Source organism: Loxodonta africana, chromosome 19 (genome assembly GCF_030014295.1).
Source record: "Loxodonta africana isolate mLoxAfr1 chromosome 19, mLoxAfr1.hap2, whole genome shotgun sequence".
Lineage (NCBI taxonomy): Eukaryota > Metazoa > Chordata > Mammalia > Proboscidea > Elephantidae > Loxodonta > Loxodonta africana.
This window is the reverse complement of record NC_087360.1, coordinates 6391906-6410914: the sequence shown is the minus strand read 5'-3', so window position 1 is coordinate 6410914 and position 19009 is coordinate 6391906. Positions and strand designations below refer to the sequence as shown.

Sequence of the window (19009 nt, the reverse complement as noted above, 5' to 3'; positions counted from 1 at the left end):
TAACGAAGATACATTGAACATAACCATATATAAATAAACTCTGTGGGATATTGTGAGCTTTTAAAAAGAGATGTAGGTTTGTGTTACTGACGTAGACTGGATGCATGTCTGGAATGTATTATTGAGCCAGAAAAGCAAGTTTAATCCCATTTTTGGAAGAGAGAAAACAAAATGATTGGGGGTGTATGTGTTCTGAATAAGAATAGAAAAATGTGTAAAGGGAGGCACATGGCAGCCCTATTGTGAGTGTCTCCAGAAAAAGCATAGGAGAGACTCTTATTTGTTTATTTCACGGGCTTTTGCATCGTTTCATTTACTTTTGTCATTAAGATGTTAAAATTTGTTACTTACCAGTTTAATAAAGATCTAAATGTAGGCTCTCAGAAAGTATAGTACCTCGTAGTTAATGAGGATGTGGTAAAAATGACATGCGCTTGCGTTACATCGGCCATATGTTTCAAGAGCCTTACGAGTATCCATGTTCCTCTTTTTAATGTAACTATCTAGAGACCCATCATAAAGAAGTATTTTTAAATACAGAAAAAACTTCATGCAGAAAAAGATGTATATTATTTTTAAAGCTGCGGTTACAGGATGGTTAAGTAAGTTGTACATCCACTGGGTAGGGTATTATATGGCCATTAAAAATGACGTTTATGAAGAAAATGTATTAAAATGCTTACGGAGAAGAAGATCAGGCTACAGAGTAGCACACCCGGTATGATTAAACTGTTAACAAAAACCCTAACAACCTGCCCATACAACCTATGAATGGAAAAATGTCTGAAAGAAATTAGGTGAAAATCTTGAGAATTGTGAATTTTAGCTGGTTGGATATTTGGTGATTTTAAAAAATCTCCTTTTTTATATCTTCCAAGATTATGTGTATTAAATTTGTAATGAATGTTGAATTTTACAAAGTACGTTATACCTAGGACGTACGTTAGCGTGGCTGATAGGCGTCAGCCTACCTTTTTGAATAGATTTGCCCTGTCAGATATTGAAGCGTGCTCTGAAGCGTGTACCGGAACTAGGACGTGAACGTTTTTTGAGCCGCGCTTTTAGAACGCATTTGGATGACTGGTGGTCCCGTTTATCGTGTGGGGGAATACAGTAGGAGGAGCTGGCTTTGGTGAGGAGATGGTGGATTCTGTTTCGCACGTGCAGATTTGAAGGCGTGTCAGACATGTGGATGTTTCCAGAAGACGACTTGAGGAGGATAACGCAAACATACGTCGTCGTGTGAATGACCGGGTGCTGCGCACGGATCCATTACTAACATCAGGGTTTCTACGTGACACATCTTCCCTAGGATGCAATTGTACATCTCCCAGTTGTTCCAGATTGGCGTATCTGTCCAGCTGAGGCTGCGTCGTTAATGTCTTTCACATGGAATTATGTAACACTCGCTGACCCTGACTTTGGGTAATACCGTCCTTGTCTTTGGGGCTCATTGGACTAGGCTCTACCTCTGAGCAGATGGTGGGGCTTTCAGTGAAGGGATTCGGTGATCCTCTTGTCAGTCATTTTACTCTCAGAATACTACTGAGTAGTTGGCCATGAACTCGGCAGAGTAGTGCCCTGGGCTGGCATCCACGTGGGCCTGCCCACTGGCCTTTAGAAGGACGATTGTAGATTTGAGGTTGTTGCCACATAGCTGGTAGTGGAAGCCCTGGGCATGGGTGAGAACAAGTAGAGCAAAATGAGAAAGAAGAGGCTCAAACCAGAACCTGGGGCTCATGAACACGGAAGGAAGGACAGGGAGGAACAAGCCTGCAAAGGCAACGGGGGATTCATTAGAGAGGATGGAGAATGTTCAGAGTGCATTTGAAGAAAACCCCTTTGGGATGGCATACGTGAAGGGGGTTTCACGTATGCCATGGGCTGGGGCTGCTAGTATCTGAAAGCAGGCAGGAGCCTGGGCAGCTGCACTCTGTGCCATCGTCTCTCCTGCCTCTCCCTCTCACTGCACGTCCGCCCTGGGCTTCTGCTCCTCTATCTAGACACCTGTAACACACATGACCCCCGAGTGGTCACTGTAGTCAGCATCTCACTTTATAGACCCCAGTCTTCCCACTTCCCAATTCCCAGGGAAGAGAAGTGAAGGACCCAGCTTAGACCGCACGTCCACTGCTATTCCATTCACTGTTGTAGGGCCTACAGGAGCAGATTCACTTAACAGTGTGCACGAGCACGTGGGCTGGCTGAGAGGTGATTGCAGAAGACGGCGCTCGTGAGAGAATGCTATCCCGCCAGCTAGGGGTGAAGGTTCAGCACGAGGCAGGGACGGTGTCAGATGGTTCAGAGAGATGAAAAAGAGATAAGGAGCAAAATGAGATTTGGCAAACTGAAGTCCTTCAGCCTAGGTTAGGAGTAGTACCACAGGTGCTCCAGGTGAAAGATTCACAAGACAGGTGGTCAGTGGCTGTAGCGGATATTTGTTTGTACACAGTAGGAAGAAGAGAAATTTTTAAAAAATAAATCTGCCTCAGGAGATTTATCAGAAGCATCTAAAGGTTAATTTGGAAAAGGCGGTGATGTGTATGACTTCGTGACAGCAAAGCATTTCCACACCTTTCTTCTAGTGCTCTGGTGTATGCAGGGACTCTCGTGTCACCCGAGAGAAGAAAGTCAGTGTGGCTGTCCTAGAGCTCATTTATTTTTCATGCCCTTGCAGGTTCATAAAATAATCATAGGTCACTTCCCTGTCTTACTTTGCGGCACATCGCATGGCATTGTGGCAGGTCTTGTGAGGGAGCTGTTGCTGGAACCAGAGCAAACCTCTTTCCCAAAGATTATAAATTCTGCCTCTTAGGTGAATGATATGATGACTCAAAAGTCATCGGAACTGCTTTTCTGCTGCAGAGTCAACCCCTTATGTCCATCTAGATGTGTAACTCAAATATGTATACGATGGAGCCTGAAGGATTTAAGACTTTCACTGGTTTAAAGTATTCACCATCAGCTAGAAAACTTGTCAGGTTGTCAGTTAGCCAATATTCGGTAACTTATCACTACCTCTATTATCATAGGATTAGGACCTTTTTGTTAAGCCCACAGACTCCATTAGCATCAGGGAATCTACACAAAGCAGGCTTATGTTTTCATGAAGCTTGGCAGCTAGTTAGAAGTGGTAATCAATCCACTGTGAAAGTCAGGCTGTAATAATTTAGTAGTCACGAAGGTTTCTGAGCAGGTGTGTGAGTGCCCTCTGGAGGCCTTGTGAGCACCGAAAACCCAGACTCCTTTAACAACCAGAGATGAGATCCAGTAGACTAGTTGGTGAAACTGGCCTGGGTGTATATTGAGCATAGAGGAGAGGCAAGAAGGAACCCAGAGGAATACCAGTGTTTACAGAGGAACAGGACTCACGGGGCCAGCTGAGAATACGGGGTTCACATACGGAAAAGGAGTCACAGAGGAGCCACCGGAGTGTGGTTGGTAGCACCAAGTCGGGTAAAGAGTGACAGTAACCCTGTGATTTGATGAAGAGGAAGCAGGCCTTAGAGGAACTTCAGTGGTGTGGTGGTGGGATGAGGAATGAATGGGAGGTGAAGCAGTGAAAATAGGGAGAATTGAGAAATCTGGGTGAAGAAAAGTGTCAGAGTACTTCGTAGCTAGAGAAGGCGTAGAGTTAAGTAGTATTTTCCTTTAGATAGGAGAGACTTGCATTGTATTTAAATGCTGATGAGAAAAACATGTACAGAGAAAGAACAAAGTTGAAAGGTGTGTGATGGGGTGGGGAGGGGGTAGGTGGGTAGAGGAGAAAGATAGCTTTAAAGTTCCTAGCCTGGGAGCCTTGTTGAGGGAAGATGGTGCCTTTTATAGGAATTTTGAATAATGGCAGAATAGAAGTTTTCAGTTCACCATGGAATGAGAGGGAAATACTCCTTGAGGCAGTTGGAGATGCAGGCAAGAACGCAGGACTAGTTATGAGATAATGTGGCATTACCACCATGGAAACGACCCTTCAAACCGAGGAGGTAGTTGAGCTTAAAAATGGAGCCTGGACATACCATATTAGAGGATACCTGTATTTAGAAGGTATCCTCTAATAACAAGTGTACTTAGAAAGGGGAGAGGAGGATGAGGAAAGTATAGTCAACTGGCGGCCCAGGAGACCTGAATAAACTAGGGTCTCCAGAAGTGTTAGTGGTTTCTGACTTGAAAGTAAGAGATGAGACCTGAGGAAAGGCCTTGGGATGTGACAAGGAGGAGGTCCCATCAATGGGAGCAGTTTTGTAGACATGCTGGGAGGGGGCAAGCAGAAAGGAATGGCTGTGCGGGGGGTGTAACAGAAGGCGTTAGGTGTGCAAGAAGGTCGGCGGTGAAGCAGGAGGAGCGGGTTGATCAGAGCTCGGAGGGTCGGAGCTGGCGCCCGAGAACAGGTGGGAGCTTGTCTGTGCACGTGAAGTTAGAGCTATAGTCAGCAAGGACGATAGAGAATTTGCTTTTTCCTTTTTAACACCATCATCTAAGGGTATAAGATTAAAGTTCTCTGTGTCTTTGTGCCACCTCCTCTTTATCTCACAGATCGAGAGTGTGCCCAAGTAGAAGTTTGGCTCTATTTGTGACATTCGAGGGGGATCTGGCACAAGGAATGAGATCGTGCGTGTGACCAACATTTTATTATTCAGACAGATATCGAAAACAGTTGTTGTTAGGTGTCTCGAATCGGTTCTGACTCCTAGCGACCCTATGTCCCACAGAACGAAACACTGCCCATTCCTGCGCCATCCTTACAATTGTTATGCTTGACCCTGCTGGTATCTGAATACTGGTGCCATAGCCTGCAGCATCACAGCAGCACGCAGGCCCCCACGGTACGACAAGCTGACAGACACGTGGGGGTATCAAAAACTAAATCCTGTAAACGTATGGGACCATTTGCTATCATGAATAAGTTTATTTTTTCTTTTTGATAAGACCAGTGGGTATGACTAATAGAAGTTATTTGGCTTCACCTGTTTAAAATATTTCATTGAGAAAAGAGAATAGACTCCTAATGTTAGAAGTGCTAAAATACCAGTATGTTTAGATTAAGGAGATGGGGATTGATTTCTAACTGTGGGCTGCTCAGTAAAATGTAAATTTAGGCAAGAGGTGGGCAGGCCCCAGCTTAAGCCCAGACATGCCCATTGCTGCAGGATTGGTGTTAAGAACTTTGAAGGCCTTCAGCACTCTTACCTGTGGAGGCCTTTAATATGTCCTAGCAAACAGATGAAAAAATATACCCACGTCCCATGTGAAGTGAGCGTATATGGAACTGTATGAGTTAACCTTCATTTGACTAGTTGTAGACAATACTAGTCACTTGACTTTGCAATTTTCTTTCCATATTTTGCATCTATTAATTTTTTTTTCAGATCTCAAAGGTTTTCATAGGCCCCAGAGTTGCTCATAGCCCCGGAGACCATGCCTCTACTGCCAAAGCAAAGAGCACCTCTGCCCTGCTGGAGCCGGACGGTGGCTGTGCCTGGCAGGGCATGCCTGGAGGGGGTGGACATGCCAGGGATCTGCTTGTGTGAGGCACTAAGGGCCTCCTGCGAAAGATCGTCCTAAGGGAAGCTGAAGTAGCTGTTTTAGTTAGGACTTTTTTGTGGCAAGGAACTGGGATCCATTCAGAGCATTTTAAGAAAAAGGGGGTTTGTTGCAAGGATGTGCCTGGGCTGGGGAGCTGTGACGGGCACAGCCGCGCAGAGGCAAGCCACCCAGTCTCCTGATGGGCAGCGGTGTCTCTCGTGCATCTCTGCTGTCCTTTGTGTGCTTTTCTCCTCTTGCTGCTATCTGGTTTATTCTTTCCTTATTCCATTGAGCTTCTCCGTACTTGGAAACCCCGGTGGCATAGTGGAAGAGCTACAGCTGCTAACCAAATGGTAGGCAGTTCGAATCTGCCAGGCGCTCCTTGGAAACTCTATGGGCCAGTTCTGCTCTGTCCGATAGGATCGCTATGAGTCGGAATCGACTTGACGGCACTGGGTTTGGTTTGGTTTTGATTTTCTCTGTACAGCTTCTACTTCTACTTTCTCGTGACCTCTCCAGGCTCATTGTGCATCATAACCTTTCAGTTTCCTTTCTCACTGTTAATCACCTCCTTCTCTCAGTATTTGTTTAGATTTCCAAGAGAGAAAGGGAATCGAATTTTCTTGCTTTTATTGTTGGCTCCAAGCCACATCACAGCCCTGGTGGCGTAGTGGTTAAGAGCTGAACTGCTAACCAAAAGGTCGGCAGTTCAAATCCACCAGCTGTCCCTTGGAAACCTTATGGGGCAGTTCTACTCTGTCCTGTAAGGTCTCCATGAGTTGAATGAACTCAACAGCGAGTTTTTTTCACATCACATTGTATATCACTGTGACTCTTGGGTCAGATGTCTGCACTTGGTCTAACATGCTGTGAGGGATAGGTAGGACCAAGCGGTCACGTGGTCCACGTCGGCCTGGACCCACCCTTGAAAGCACACACCTTGATTGGCTTGTGTAGTTCAGTGAGGAAGAGAAAACCTGGTGCAATATCAAAACCATTTGAAATTCCTCCAGATGTATTCCTGCCCTCTCAAATCTATCCTGTTAACAGCGTTCCTTCTAAGTCAGCCTTTCGTTCCCACAGAGAAACTAAAATCCCTGAATATGTTGAAAATATTTTCACTTTTCCATTTTCATCGTGTTTTGTTTAGCCCCTGAAAGTACAGAGTTACTCAGGGTAACCTGTGAGGTTCCGCTTCTCATGTGAGTGATTTCTGCTGAAACTGACATGGTGATCACCATCCCCAGATTCACAGAATTTAGGAAAACAACTCAATGTCCCATCCACATGTAAACCTGGCAGCAGTTTGATATTTAAGTCACTTCAAGGGTGGGTCCAGGCCGACGTGGACCACGTGACCGCTTGGTCCTACCTATCCCTCCCAAGGAAAAGCAATACTCCCCACTCCATAGTGGACCTTGAAATCCAGACCCAAACTACTCTTAGCAATTATAGGATGTGGCAGAGGGCATAGGTAATGGATGAAAAATGACAGCTCATCTTTATTGAGCCCTTAAATTTGCCAGGTGGTATTTCAGTACTTCTTGTACATTAATGTATTTAATCTTTAAACTGCCTTATAAGGTGGCCTGGTAAGGTTAGATGCTTTTACTATCTCCATTATCTCATTGTTAACCTCTTAGGTTAAGGTTACACAGCTCCTGTGCAGATAGCCTGGGTATGAATTCATCCGGTCTGACTCCTGTCTGTGTCCTTTGTCTTGCCTCTTCACTAAAAAGAGGAGAAACATCATTGATTATAGACCGTTTTTTAGGACTCCAGCAAATCCTGTATCCAGTACCTATGATCTTGATAAAGTTCCTGTCAAGACGCCAATTATGGTATCAGGGGTCCTGTATCTTGGAGGGAAATTGTGCAAATTTCCAGGGTTTTCCTTTCCTGGGCTTCTTGGATTGTCTCATCCTTTCTTTGTCCCTACGTGCCTTGAATCCCAAAAAGGAAATATAAGTGAGTCTACCCTGTCTTTTTAGCTTGTTGTCGTTAGGTGCCGTCGAGTCGGTTCCGACTCATATCAACCCTATGCACAACAGAACAAAACACTGCCCGGTCCTGAGCCATCCTCATAATCGTTGTTACGCTTGAGCCCATTGTTGCAGCCACTGTGTCAGTCCACCTCGTTGAGGGTCTTCCTCTTTTCTGCTGACCCTGTACTTTGCCAAGCATGATGTCCTCCTCCAGGGACTGATCCCTGCTGACAACATGTCCAAAGTATGTAAGACGCAGTCTCGCCATCCTTGCTTCTAAGGAGCATTCTGGTTGTACTTCTTCTAAGACAGACTTGTTCATTCTTTTGGCAGTCCGTGGTATATTCAATATTCTTCTCCAGCACCACAGTTCAAAGGTGTCAACTCTTCTTCGGTCTTCCTTATTCATTGTCCAGCTTTCACGTGCATATGATGCAATTGAAAATACCATGGCTTGGGTCAGGCACACCTTAGTCTTCAAGGTGACCTCTTTGCTCTTCAACACTTTAAAGAGGTCCTTTGCCGCAGATTTACCCACATTTATGCTAGCCAGTTCTTCAAAAACCGTTTGGGATCCTAAAGTCTCCATGATACAAATCTACTTTTCTCTCTGCATTTCTTCACCCCACCAGGATTCTAAGACTCTTGTAGCCCTTCAGCCACTGTGGGCCCTGCCTCTGCCTGTTCTCTTGGAATATCTTGGGGTTTTGACTTCTGTCACTCCAATAAGTTTTCCCCTTTAACCACTTGTCATAGATGGAGAATTCCTCAACTAAAGCAGTCTCTAGAGCTTTTTCTCAGCGTGTGTCCTTTGGGGGCTCAGTGAGGAAGAAAAGCTTCCTACTATGTGTTCTCCCTTAAAATCTTACCTTTATCTGGCTTTTGGATTCTCTAGGCTTTGGACAACCTTCCTTACTCTGAACACAACAGGAGCATCTTTGCACATCTCCTTTTGTTCCTCTGGAGTTTCGTTTTCTTCTTTTCGTGTAAATCAGTTGGTTATGAAACTTTGCTCATCTCCGTTTTCCTCTACTACTCTGAGTGCCTTACCTCAGTCCTGACCTCATGCCATTGTTCTGTCCACCCTGAGATAGCAACACTTTTTTGTTGTTGTTGTTAAAGCTGATTTTGTACCTCAAGCGGCTGGTGTTTTTCTGAGGCCTAAACAACAGCCTTCTCCTTAAACATGAGCTCCTGAAAGCCTCCTCACCTGTGGATTATGGTTTCTCTTCTATCTCTGGGCAGACTTGATTCTGAGAGCTGCGGTGTTACCAGCACCAGCATTTCCCCTGTCATTTTCTTTGAGCTTTTGGACTTGGGACCTGTTTTAATAAGTTTTTCTGCTTTTCAGCTTAACTGAAGAAGATAGCGTAGACCTTATTAAACCAACCAAACCAAACCCACTGCCGTCGAGTCAATTCCGACTCATAGTGACCCTATAGGACAGAGTAGAACTGCCCCGTAGAGTTTCCAAGGAGCACCTGGCGGATTTGAACTGCTGACCTCTTGGTTAGCAGCCATAGCACTTAACCACTACACCACCAGAGTTTCCAGACCTTATTAAGACAGGTATTTATTCATCTTTTTTTTTTGGTCCTTGCCGGAATCCAAAATGCCCTAGTTGCACATGCAGTCTGGGTGTCCGTGATTCACATACATGGTAAACTTTTACGTGGTTTCCGTGTGTAGCTGGGAAGCAGAAAGAACAACCATGTCTTGGTCTCTGTTGGCCTGCAGGAGGAGCACACAGCTTCTCAGCGTTTCCCCAGAGCCACCGGTGACTTCTTGGGGCCTGGGCTTCTCCCTTCCCCACCTGTCTGGGAGAGTTGCCTCCGGAAGGTTAAGGCTATGTCCGTGGCCTCCATCCCAGTGTGTCTAGTTACTGTGCCCAGTTAAAAGGGTAGCCCATGTGGGGGCATGACGTCTTTTCTCTTTCCTGGCTTTAAATGGGCAGAATGGTAAGTCTGGGGCTGCTCCTGAATGGAAAGCGCCTGACTGGCTCTCCCTTTTCTTTCCTCCTCTCACGTGCTAGATTGGCTCCAGCCACTGTGCTCTTTGGAGGCCTGGGGCAAGTGTACCTTGGCACAGAGGCAAATGTTCTCTCTTCTCTGCCTCTTTCTGACTCCCTTCTCTCCTGTGCTGGCTTGACTGTCCTTGGCTGGCCTTCTTTATTATGGGTGGTCAGACCTAAGACTCAGATCCAGTGTTTTGTGAATTCCTGTTCGTGCCAGTACTTCCTTTGGTCTTAAGCCCAAGGTTGCCACTGAGATGGGGAAGGGAGCTCTCTGTGTGCTGTGGCCTGGCTCGTGGAGTCACAGTCTGCTCCAACAGTGTCCGTGTGGTCGGCATTTCTAGTTTGGTCCTGTTAATGTTTCCCTCTGGGGTACCTGGAAGAGAGGGGTGTGTGCTGAGACCACTGGCCCATTTTGGTATTAGCCATTGATACCATGTATTTCCAAAAATAGCACTGCATCGGCCACCAGTGCCAATGCCACCAGGTCAGAACCCTGCTCACTGGAGTTCTGCATAGTTTGTTGTAGCCTTTCCCTGGCCCTTTTTGAGGTGGATTGGGATGAATTTTGAGCCGTGCTAATACCGGACTCTAATTACCAGATTCTATCCAAGTTTAAGGAGCTCTGGTGGCACAACGGTTAGGCTCTCAGCTGCTAACTGCAAGGTTGGCAGTTGGAACCCACCAGCTGCTCCACAGGAGAAAGATGTGGCAGTCTGCTTCCATTTTAGAATTCTCGTCATATCTGTATGATTCTTTGGCTACAAGAAAGCAGTTGCTCTGGCACTTTGAGCTTCCTGTCTCACCTGTACAGACTCTCTTTCTTTTGTAAAACAGTACAAGTTCTGGGTTGTGACCCAGGTATAAAATAGTCAGCATCCCAGATCCCTAACACTTTGATCCGCCAACTGCCGTGACTCCTCCTATCCTAACATAACTGAGGACAGTCCTGCTAAATACCTGCTTTTTTCTTTCTCTGCAGGCTTTCAGGCCCAGTCTACCTTCTTCCTTTAGTTAGCTAGGCTGGGCCACATGGGCCTTTAGGCATTTCTTTTAAGGGTGGTGTGAGCTTTCCAGACTCTGCTCATTTTTCTCCTAGGCCCAGACCTGCCCTTCTGTCCTTTTGGCTCTTTGTACTACAGTTCTGGAAGGAGGAAGCAGGTCTAGTAAACCAAAAAAAAAAAAAACCCAAACCCAGTGCCGTCGAGTCGACTCCAACTCATAGTGACCCTATAGGACAGAGTAGAACTGCCCCACAGAGTTTCCAAGGAGAGCCTAGTGAATTTGAACTGCCGACCCTTTGGTTGGCAGCCATAGCACTTAACCACTAAGCCACCAGGGTTTCCACAGGTCTGGTAGAGGAGAGCAGACCTCACTAAGGATCAGAGCGAATCCCACCCAAGGGTCCTGTGCTTGTTTCACGTCCCTTCCCCGCTCAGTTCCTGCTTGACTGCAGAGCAGGAGTCCTCCCCCAGCCCAGTGGTGAAAGACTGGCCACTTGAGGAAGATAGATTCAACAGAGTCTGCCAAAGGGAGGAAACAGGAAAAGGCAGATTATGCAGAAAAGAGTACATAAATCTTATTTCTTGCATTACAGTGCCTTTCCCCCTCTCTAGGTACCTAACTCTGTCCCAAAAAGAAGCTACTTTTTTCAGTCACCCATGTCACTGCTGTCCTTCTAGAGGATGGAATGAGCACGGAAGCACTGAGCTCGCCCAAATCTGGGGGTGAGGGTGTGCATCTGTGTGAGTAACGGCATGTATTATTATCCCCATTTTATGTATGAGCGAATTGAGGCTGATGAGAGTGAATTACCTGTGGGCACACAGCTAGTTAGTATCAGAGCAAGAATTTGAACTTAGGCCTTTTGCCTGCAAGTCCAGTGTTCTACCCACCAATCTGGTCAGATTCTTAATGTGGTGGTGCAAATACGTGCTTACACATTGACTAGGCAGAGAAGATAAACGTTTGCCTCGTATGTAGGATTCCTGTAGGGGCCATCGCTGAAGCGATCCTGTCCTGTCCCGTAGTTATTCAGGCGTTTGCACGCGCTGAATAACTATGGAACAAAAGCAGGGGAAGCAGGGGAGTCCAATCTGGGAGGACGTCTCACTAAGGTCAGGTTTATTTTAAAACAATTCTGTGGCTAAATGGTCAAGAGGGAATCACCGACGGGGTAGGAGCAGAGAGGGGGAGGAGACACAGGGAGGTGTATGAAAGCATGCTTGACTTTGAGCAGAGGAGGAGTCCTAATGACAGGGAGATTAGATCACCAGGTCTCTGGAAGCATCTGCCTGTGAAATGACATTCTTGGCAAATAATTAGTGTGTCATCCACTCATTAAAACAAAGGAAATAAGGAAACTAATATTTATTTAGGCTCAGCTATGTTGTGGGACTCTTGATAGGTACTTTCACATTTATTTTGTTCTGTAATTATCACGGCAGAGTGTTGTAGACATCATTACCCATATTTTTATAGATCAGTCTGAGATCAGCCACAATCCTGTAGCAAGTGGCATAGCCAAGGCCTACACCCAGCCATGGCAGAGCCTGTAGGTCGCTTTTGTGGGAGGATTTGGCTGAAGGAAAGCTGAGGAGTGTATATCTGTGTCATCCTGTATTTCTTTAATAACACATGCAATTATCTTTCTCAGACTTGGAAGAAAACTTGACATCATTCCCTCGATAATTTTTGTGGCCCTTCATGGTCATCGTGGTAATTTCTGGTTAAAGAAGAGTCAGACACAGCCTCTCTTGTCTTCTGTCTTTTCTTCTGGGAGTCAGTAGGCCAAGTCAGACAAAGAGCAGCTTTCCCCAGGACAGAATGAGAACATCTCTTCCCTGTAGCTCATTAAAACCCAAAGCCCACATCATTAGCCATTGAGCTTTTTCAGCTGTGAGAGAAAGTAGAGCACCTAGGACTTTTGGTGAGGTGGGTGTAAGGAAGAGGAGGGGAGAAGTAGGGCAGGAGCCCAAACACCTGGGGCCCAAGTCGCTAAAGTGGTCCAAAGGTAGGGATGAAGCTGCCCTCCCAGGAGATACCCGATGAGTGACTGAAAGGACCGTTGTCAAGGCTTCTCCTCCAGGGCTCAGGAGTATCCTGGAGCTGAGCTTTTCTCCTCAACTGGCACCAGGGATGCGGAGAGGAAGGCTTCAAAAGTGACATAAAATCCATTCCTGTCATTAAAGCTTTCTTTGAAAAAGTTTGACCTCGTTCCAGAAAGAAGGGTAGACCCTAGCTGACATTGGAAATGTAGTTGGAGAGTCCTGCTCTGAGTCAGAACCTCCTTTGGCCACCCTAAAAAGTGGGTGTTGGTATACCCTTGGGGAGATTATTCCTGTCATTACTAAGGCAATGCTGGTTGCTTTTCGAGCACCAGCTGAGGGAGTGTGAGCACTGAGTAGGGCACGTTGCCAAGACACTGCCAGGATGGTAGCCAATGGCCAGATGGATGGACAATTCTAGGAGCTCCGCTGTGGGCATCCAGTTGGCCAGAAGTATACGGTACTCTAGTGGACTGGGCCCATGGAGCTTGAGTACCTAGGTCTTCCTATACCTTGTTATGTGTGGTTTAGACCAGAATTTTCTGACAGTGGAGTGGAGATGAGCAAGGAGGTAGATACTGCCTGTGCTGTAGGCCCAGATCCTGGAGCCACACAGGGAGTGGTGGCTTTGAACAGAACATATCACTGCTCAGTCCTGGTCGTCGGCTGCATGCTGGCACCAGGTTCCTAAACAGTCCTTCCAATTACTTTGTGAACCAAGGCCTGTGGAAAAGGGTAAACACTTCCTTGGCAAAGACCTGCCAAATTCAAATCTGATGGCTTAGATTTTTGGGTCTTTCTCATCTTTTGTGTAAGGAGGAGTTCCTAGCCAAGGTAGAACAGGTTCTTTCCCCGTGGCTGGGGACAGCCATTATGTTCAGAGGGGACAATATAAAATAGAACTGCATGGCCTCCGACCCTGGAATCTAGGTCTTAAAAGAACACCTTAGTGAATTGCTGCCTACTGGGGTAATTGCTACGTCGTTTGTGTGTCTCTGTGGACCAAGAGTTATTTCTTGAAGTGTTCAGCTTTTAGTCCTCTTGTGTACAGAACTTGACTTTGGAATTATTTTTGAGAACTTTGGAGAATATTTTTTTACATCCAGAAGAATAGTGGCTAATGATGGAAATGACTAAATACAAGTAAGTGTTCATCTCACAGCTTGTGCACACACCTTCCAGCTTCAAAAAAGTGAGTTTGAGGTGGATTCTAAACCTTCTCCACACCCGTTTACATTTAAAAAAAAGTTCTCAAGAACTGCTAAGATCTTTCTGTTGATGTGGGTTACAGGTATCAATGTTTACCATAATAGAAATGAAAACTGAAATTCTACGAAAATGTTTATTTAGCTAGTTTATTTAAAAGTAATAATAAAGCCATTACATGTCAGCATAAATAACAGATTTTAGTGAAAGATACCTTTTTTCCCAAAACAAAGAACTTTTAGAAAGAAGGGTGGCAGTATTTACATTTTGGCAGAGCTCTTTGAACGTGTGGGGCTTAGCAACAGCCGTCTGCTTCTACAGCCTCTCTCCTGCGAGATGTCGTTTTGGTGGAAGTAGATGAAGAAATCGGACCTCGCACGGATGGGTGGTTAGAAAGGGATTTTAATAGTGTCATCAGGTGATCGTGGACTCTTCTTTGCTACAATCCCCAAAACTCGACAAGTGGTGGCTTCTTACAGGTTAGTTGCAACGTGAAGTCTGAAACCACATCAGTGAACTTTTTGTACTCTGTCAAAGCCACTGGTCACTCTTGCATTTTGAATTGATCATCTACCCTGAATGATTTCACAGTGTCATACAGTGATCGTTGGGAAAATACTGGGTCGCTGAGTTGCACAGCTCTTCCAAATGCTGACACATCTCATTGTATGTAATGTTAAAAAAAAAAAAAAAGTCCTATTTTTAAATATCACCGGTGATCTCATCCGAAAAGTTGTTCAAGTGCTGGGGAGCTGTAGAACTCACAAAAACACAGGTTTTCCAGAAATCCTGATTTTCCCTTGAAAGCTCCAGTTTTATCATTGGTAACAAATGTGATCAGTTTTCCTCAACGTGGCAGGGTCACGTCCTTCATTGTGAAAATATGTCTGCCCGGCACCCAAGCCTGCGTAACCAGCTTGTCGGTCATTCTTTTGGTAAAAGCAGTGTTTTGTGAGAAGGGGCTGGTAGAGCCAGCAGCGCACACGGTTGCATGAGGGCCTTTCCTGGAGGCAGCTGTCGTACCCGGCCATGCCACACGGCACACTCCCCATTTCAGCACACAGACTTCTAGAAAGATGTGTCCAGAAGGGCCTAGAGTTCATAAAATGAGTCATGTTTACTGCTTCAAGAATATTCTTAAGTGAAACTGACTTATTTTTTTAACTGAATTTATGGAGGTGAAGAATGCGATTAACTGCCAGCGCTCTTTGGTGCCGCTGCGTGAGGCTGCTGTGTGAGGAGCCTAAGGAGTGCACGGTTGTACCCACCGGTGCTTTTGTCAGTGCAAATGTCACCATGGTGAAGAAGGCAAATAGCATCTTAGTACTATCTCGAAAGTAGTTTTGACACTGTTTTCCAATACGTTGGAACCCCCAAGAGTCTGTGGAGCTCATTTTGCGAAATGCCCGTGTAGGACGATGACTTAAGGGTACTGAACTCGCTTGCTCTGAGAGGTCAGACAGCTTATTAGTGCTCCACCCTCCCGAGGTAGGTGTTGCTCTTTGTTTTTGCAGGAGACTGAACTCGTGGCTATTGGGCTTATATTACAGCCTGCTGCCAAGTTATTTCCAGGAATTTGAATTCACCCATTCCTCACTTAGTGACATGCATAGGTTCCAGAGACCAGGTCATTATGTGAATGTCAGCATCACGCGAAAATGAAGTTTTTTCCCGTTTTCAGACCATCCATTCGTCTAGTTTTTTTTATATATATGGAAAATATGATCATAGAAATAATAACAGCTAGTCACTGTGCTAATCACTGTGACGAGTCCAGTTACGCATTATTCCTTTGGAAAGGGAAGGCTGGAGGAGATGAAGCTGGGCTGTGTGATTGGGGGGCCCATGGTTTAGCCGCTTCACCTTCCTCCTCTGCTGGATCAGAGCTTCCCTCATGGAGCCACCTCCAGGGCCCTGCTCCCACCCCTGCAAGCCCTGTATTCAGGATCCCAGAACCTGTTCTGCCCTCTGGGCCTGGTGAGTCACCGAGGCTCAGGGTAATGGGAGCCTGGCCTCCACCAAGGCAGAGGCTTCAGGCCCAGTTCAGCTAACTTTGGGATGTCATTAAACTTGCACGCATTTCTTCCAGACACCCTCTCACGTGCCTTTTCCTTTCTTCCTTGCCATCCCACAGTAGTTTTGAGCTGCAGGGCCTCAGGCTGCACAGGAACTGGGAACCCAGAACAGGTGCCCAGGATCTTGGTGCTGCCTGCGTGTTCACCCAGAGGCCGTCACCGTTGAGGAGGCCAGTCCATGGTAGCTGAACACAGGATGGGGCAGTGTGGCCTAGCTTCCCAGAGGTGCCTGAAGAGCCCTCCTCGAGGGAGGGGACGCTCTGCAGCCATTGCCGCCATGCCTGTTGCATCATTAATGCACAAAATAACCAATAGTAGATTTTTTACTCTTGTCTTCTCAGTCACCTAGTGCTGCTATAACAGAAATACCACAAGTGGATGGCTTTAACAAAGAGAAGTTTATTCTCTCACAGTCCAGTAGGCTAGAAGTTTGAATTCAGGGGGCCAGCTCCTGGGGAAGGCTTTCTCTCTCTCTGTCGGCTCTGGAGGAAGGTCCTTGTGATGCATCAGTCTTCCCTTGGTCTCAGAGCAGCTCAGCGCAGGAACCTTAGGTCCAAAGGACCCGCTGTGCTCCTGGCACTGCTTTTTTGGTGGTGTGAGGTCCCCCTCTCTCTCTGCTGGCTTCTGTCTTTTATATCTCAAAAGAGGTTGGCTTAAAACACTATGTAATCTTATAGATCTTACCAATATAACTGCCACTAATCCATCTGATTACATCATAGCGATAGGATTTACAACACATAGGGAAATCACTTTAGATGACAAAATGGTAGACAGTCATACGGTACCGGGAATCAGGACCTAACCAAGTTGACACTTATTTTAGGGGGACCCAGTTCAATCCATGACAGTTGTAAATGCGAAATGTCGGATAACGAGATAGTCGATAAACAAGGAGAAGGTGTACTTCTGAGGGGTGGGGTCTGCAGGGAAGAGGAGAAGAGGGGCTGTACTCATCCCTATTGTCTTAAACTAGACAACTGCACTCCTTTATATTACCTACCTGGCCCCTGAAGGCATTTGAGCTTGTGACCTGTGCTTAGCTGGAGATAGAACAGTTCTATTTAGGACAACCCAGCCTGGTGTTCTGCACTTGGCTTAGGGTATTGTGTGAAGAGCCTTGAACTTTGGGGTGGATAAGGAAGGCAGAATGCAAAGGACGGGCATGGGTGATCATATTTTAGAGCCTACCTTTGAAATATCTGTGGGTGGGAAGACGGATAAAAGAAAAGAGGGACAGGTACCACAGTACACCCAGCTTATTCTGAGCTAGGAAATGGGTAAAAGAGGCGCCTGCAAGGAGAAGAATTTCTCTCTCTTTCTGTAGCCAATATTTACACTTACCACTTTTCCCAGCTCGTAAAAGTGTCTAAATACAACCTGAAGCCACTTAATAGGCCACCCACCCGCATGGTTTATTCTTCAAGAAATATCTGGATGTTTGCTGTGTGACAGTGGTGAGCAAAACGGACCCAGGTGCTGCCCTCCCGGAGTTTATGTTTTGTGAGAAGCACGTTGAGAGCAAAGATGTAGATCAGAGGTGCCCTGCTCATTTTTTCAGGAGCTGGTTTGCCTAGGGCATAACTAGAGAGATGAGGAACACCAGTCTTTGTGGAGGTGACGATGAACACGTACACCTTCATACACCATAACCCCCTCGAGAGGGTGGGTGCCACGGGCCCCTCTTACAGGTGAGAAGCTGGTGGTCAGCCAGTGATCTCAGGTCACACTGTGAGTGATAGAAACAGGGTTTGAGTGTAGTCTGTGGCCACACCTGTGTTTAACCACACTGCACAGCCAGACAACCCTCTAGTGGAGAGTTACAAGTCAGATGGGTTGTTTTTTCCTTTTGATAGTTTATAAACAAGGACTATTCCCACATTAAGTGTGAAAAATTGATCGAGTGCTTGTGGGAAGCACGTTTACCCTCTAGATCAGTGCTTCACAGACTTCAGTGTGGGGATATTAAAATGCAGTTTCTGCCTAAGCAGGCCTGGGGTGGGGCCTGAGATTTTGCATTCCTAACAAGCCCGAGATGAGGCTGGTGGTGGTGGTCTGTGGAGTGCTTTCGAAATCAAGTTTGCAGAACCCATTTTCCTTTTCCACAGCTGCCTAATAACTGGCTGTGAGTATTAATCCCAGTCACTTCAGGCTTTGGAGAGGGAGAATGAAGGTTGGGTGGAGATGGTGGTAGCTATTTAAAAGAATTTTTCAGTTAGGGTTTGCCTGGCAGTCTGCAGCAGAAGCTGGCTAATTTGAGGGACAAAGGAATCGCAGACTGAAGGGAAAGAGGGAGAGCCTAGCAGCCCTCTAGGGTCATGGTAGTAGGGCCACTTAAAAGTCTGTCCTGGGGCCTCACAGCAGGGTGCAAACGAAAGCTTATCTGTCATCTTTGACTCTCTCCAAGAGTCCCAGCACAAGGAGAGAAGGTCTCCTTGGCTGAGCTTAGGTCTGTGTCTCACCCTTTGACTGTCCCAGGTGGCGAAGGGGAACTCTGGGGAGCTTGGCTCTCACCATGGGAGGAGAGTGTGCTTAGGTGCTGCCTAGAGGGGGGAGGTGATCCCTAAAAAGGAAATCAGAGCCAGTGGGAAAGGGAATGGAAGCTGGGAGACAAAAAAAATTTGCCTGCTGTTTTATGGACGTGCATAAGGCCATCCTCTGGGTAACAGCATCTGTTCCCAGGTTTAGTAGGCAGGCAAACTGGGGAAAGAAAAAAGATGCTATTTGTTGAGCCTAAGCACTATAATATCTGCTTGTGTCTTGTCTTATTTAATTTTCATAGCAACCCTAAAAGATACAGGTATAGTATTATCTCCCTTTTACTTTTGGGGAGATTAGTTTCGGGGTTAAGTAGCTTGCTTAAAGTAGCACTGGCAACAAGAGGAGGAGCTGACCCCTGGGTTCCACAGTGTGTGCTGCAGTGCAGTGTGTCAGCAGAAGCGGCCACGGCATTGGTCACGTGTCCAAGAGTTCGCAACAAATGGTGCCCTCTGTTTGTCATCACTCTGGAGTGTTTTTAGTCCAGTGGGCTATACCTCGCTGGTCGCTGGGAAGGGGTATGAGCAATCAGGAATTATAAAAACCAAATAATGATAGCAAGAAAATAAGCAATCCACTCATTTCCTAGGCCATTCAAGAAAAGTTTTATGGAAGAAAATGAAT

The 19009-nt window shown here is 46.2% G+C and overlaps 1 protein-coding gene across 3 annotated transcripts in view; it reads left to right on the top strand.

Moving 5' to 3' along the window:
• Nucleotides 1-19009, top strand: part of ZNF664 (zinc finger protein 664) — a 36557-nt gene that overhangs the window by 6118 nt on the left and 11430 nt on the right. The gene's annotated exons all lie outside the window — the stretch shown is intronic.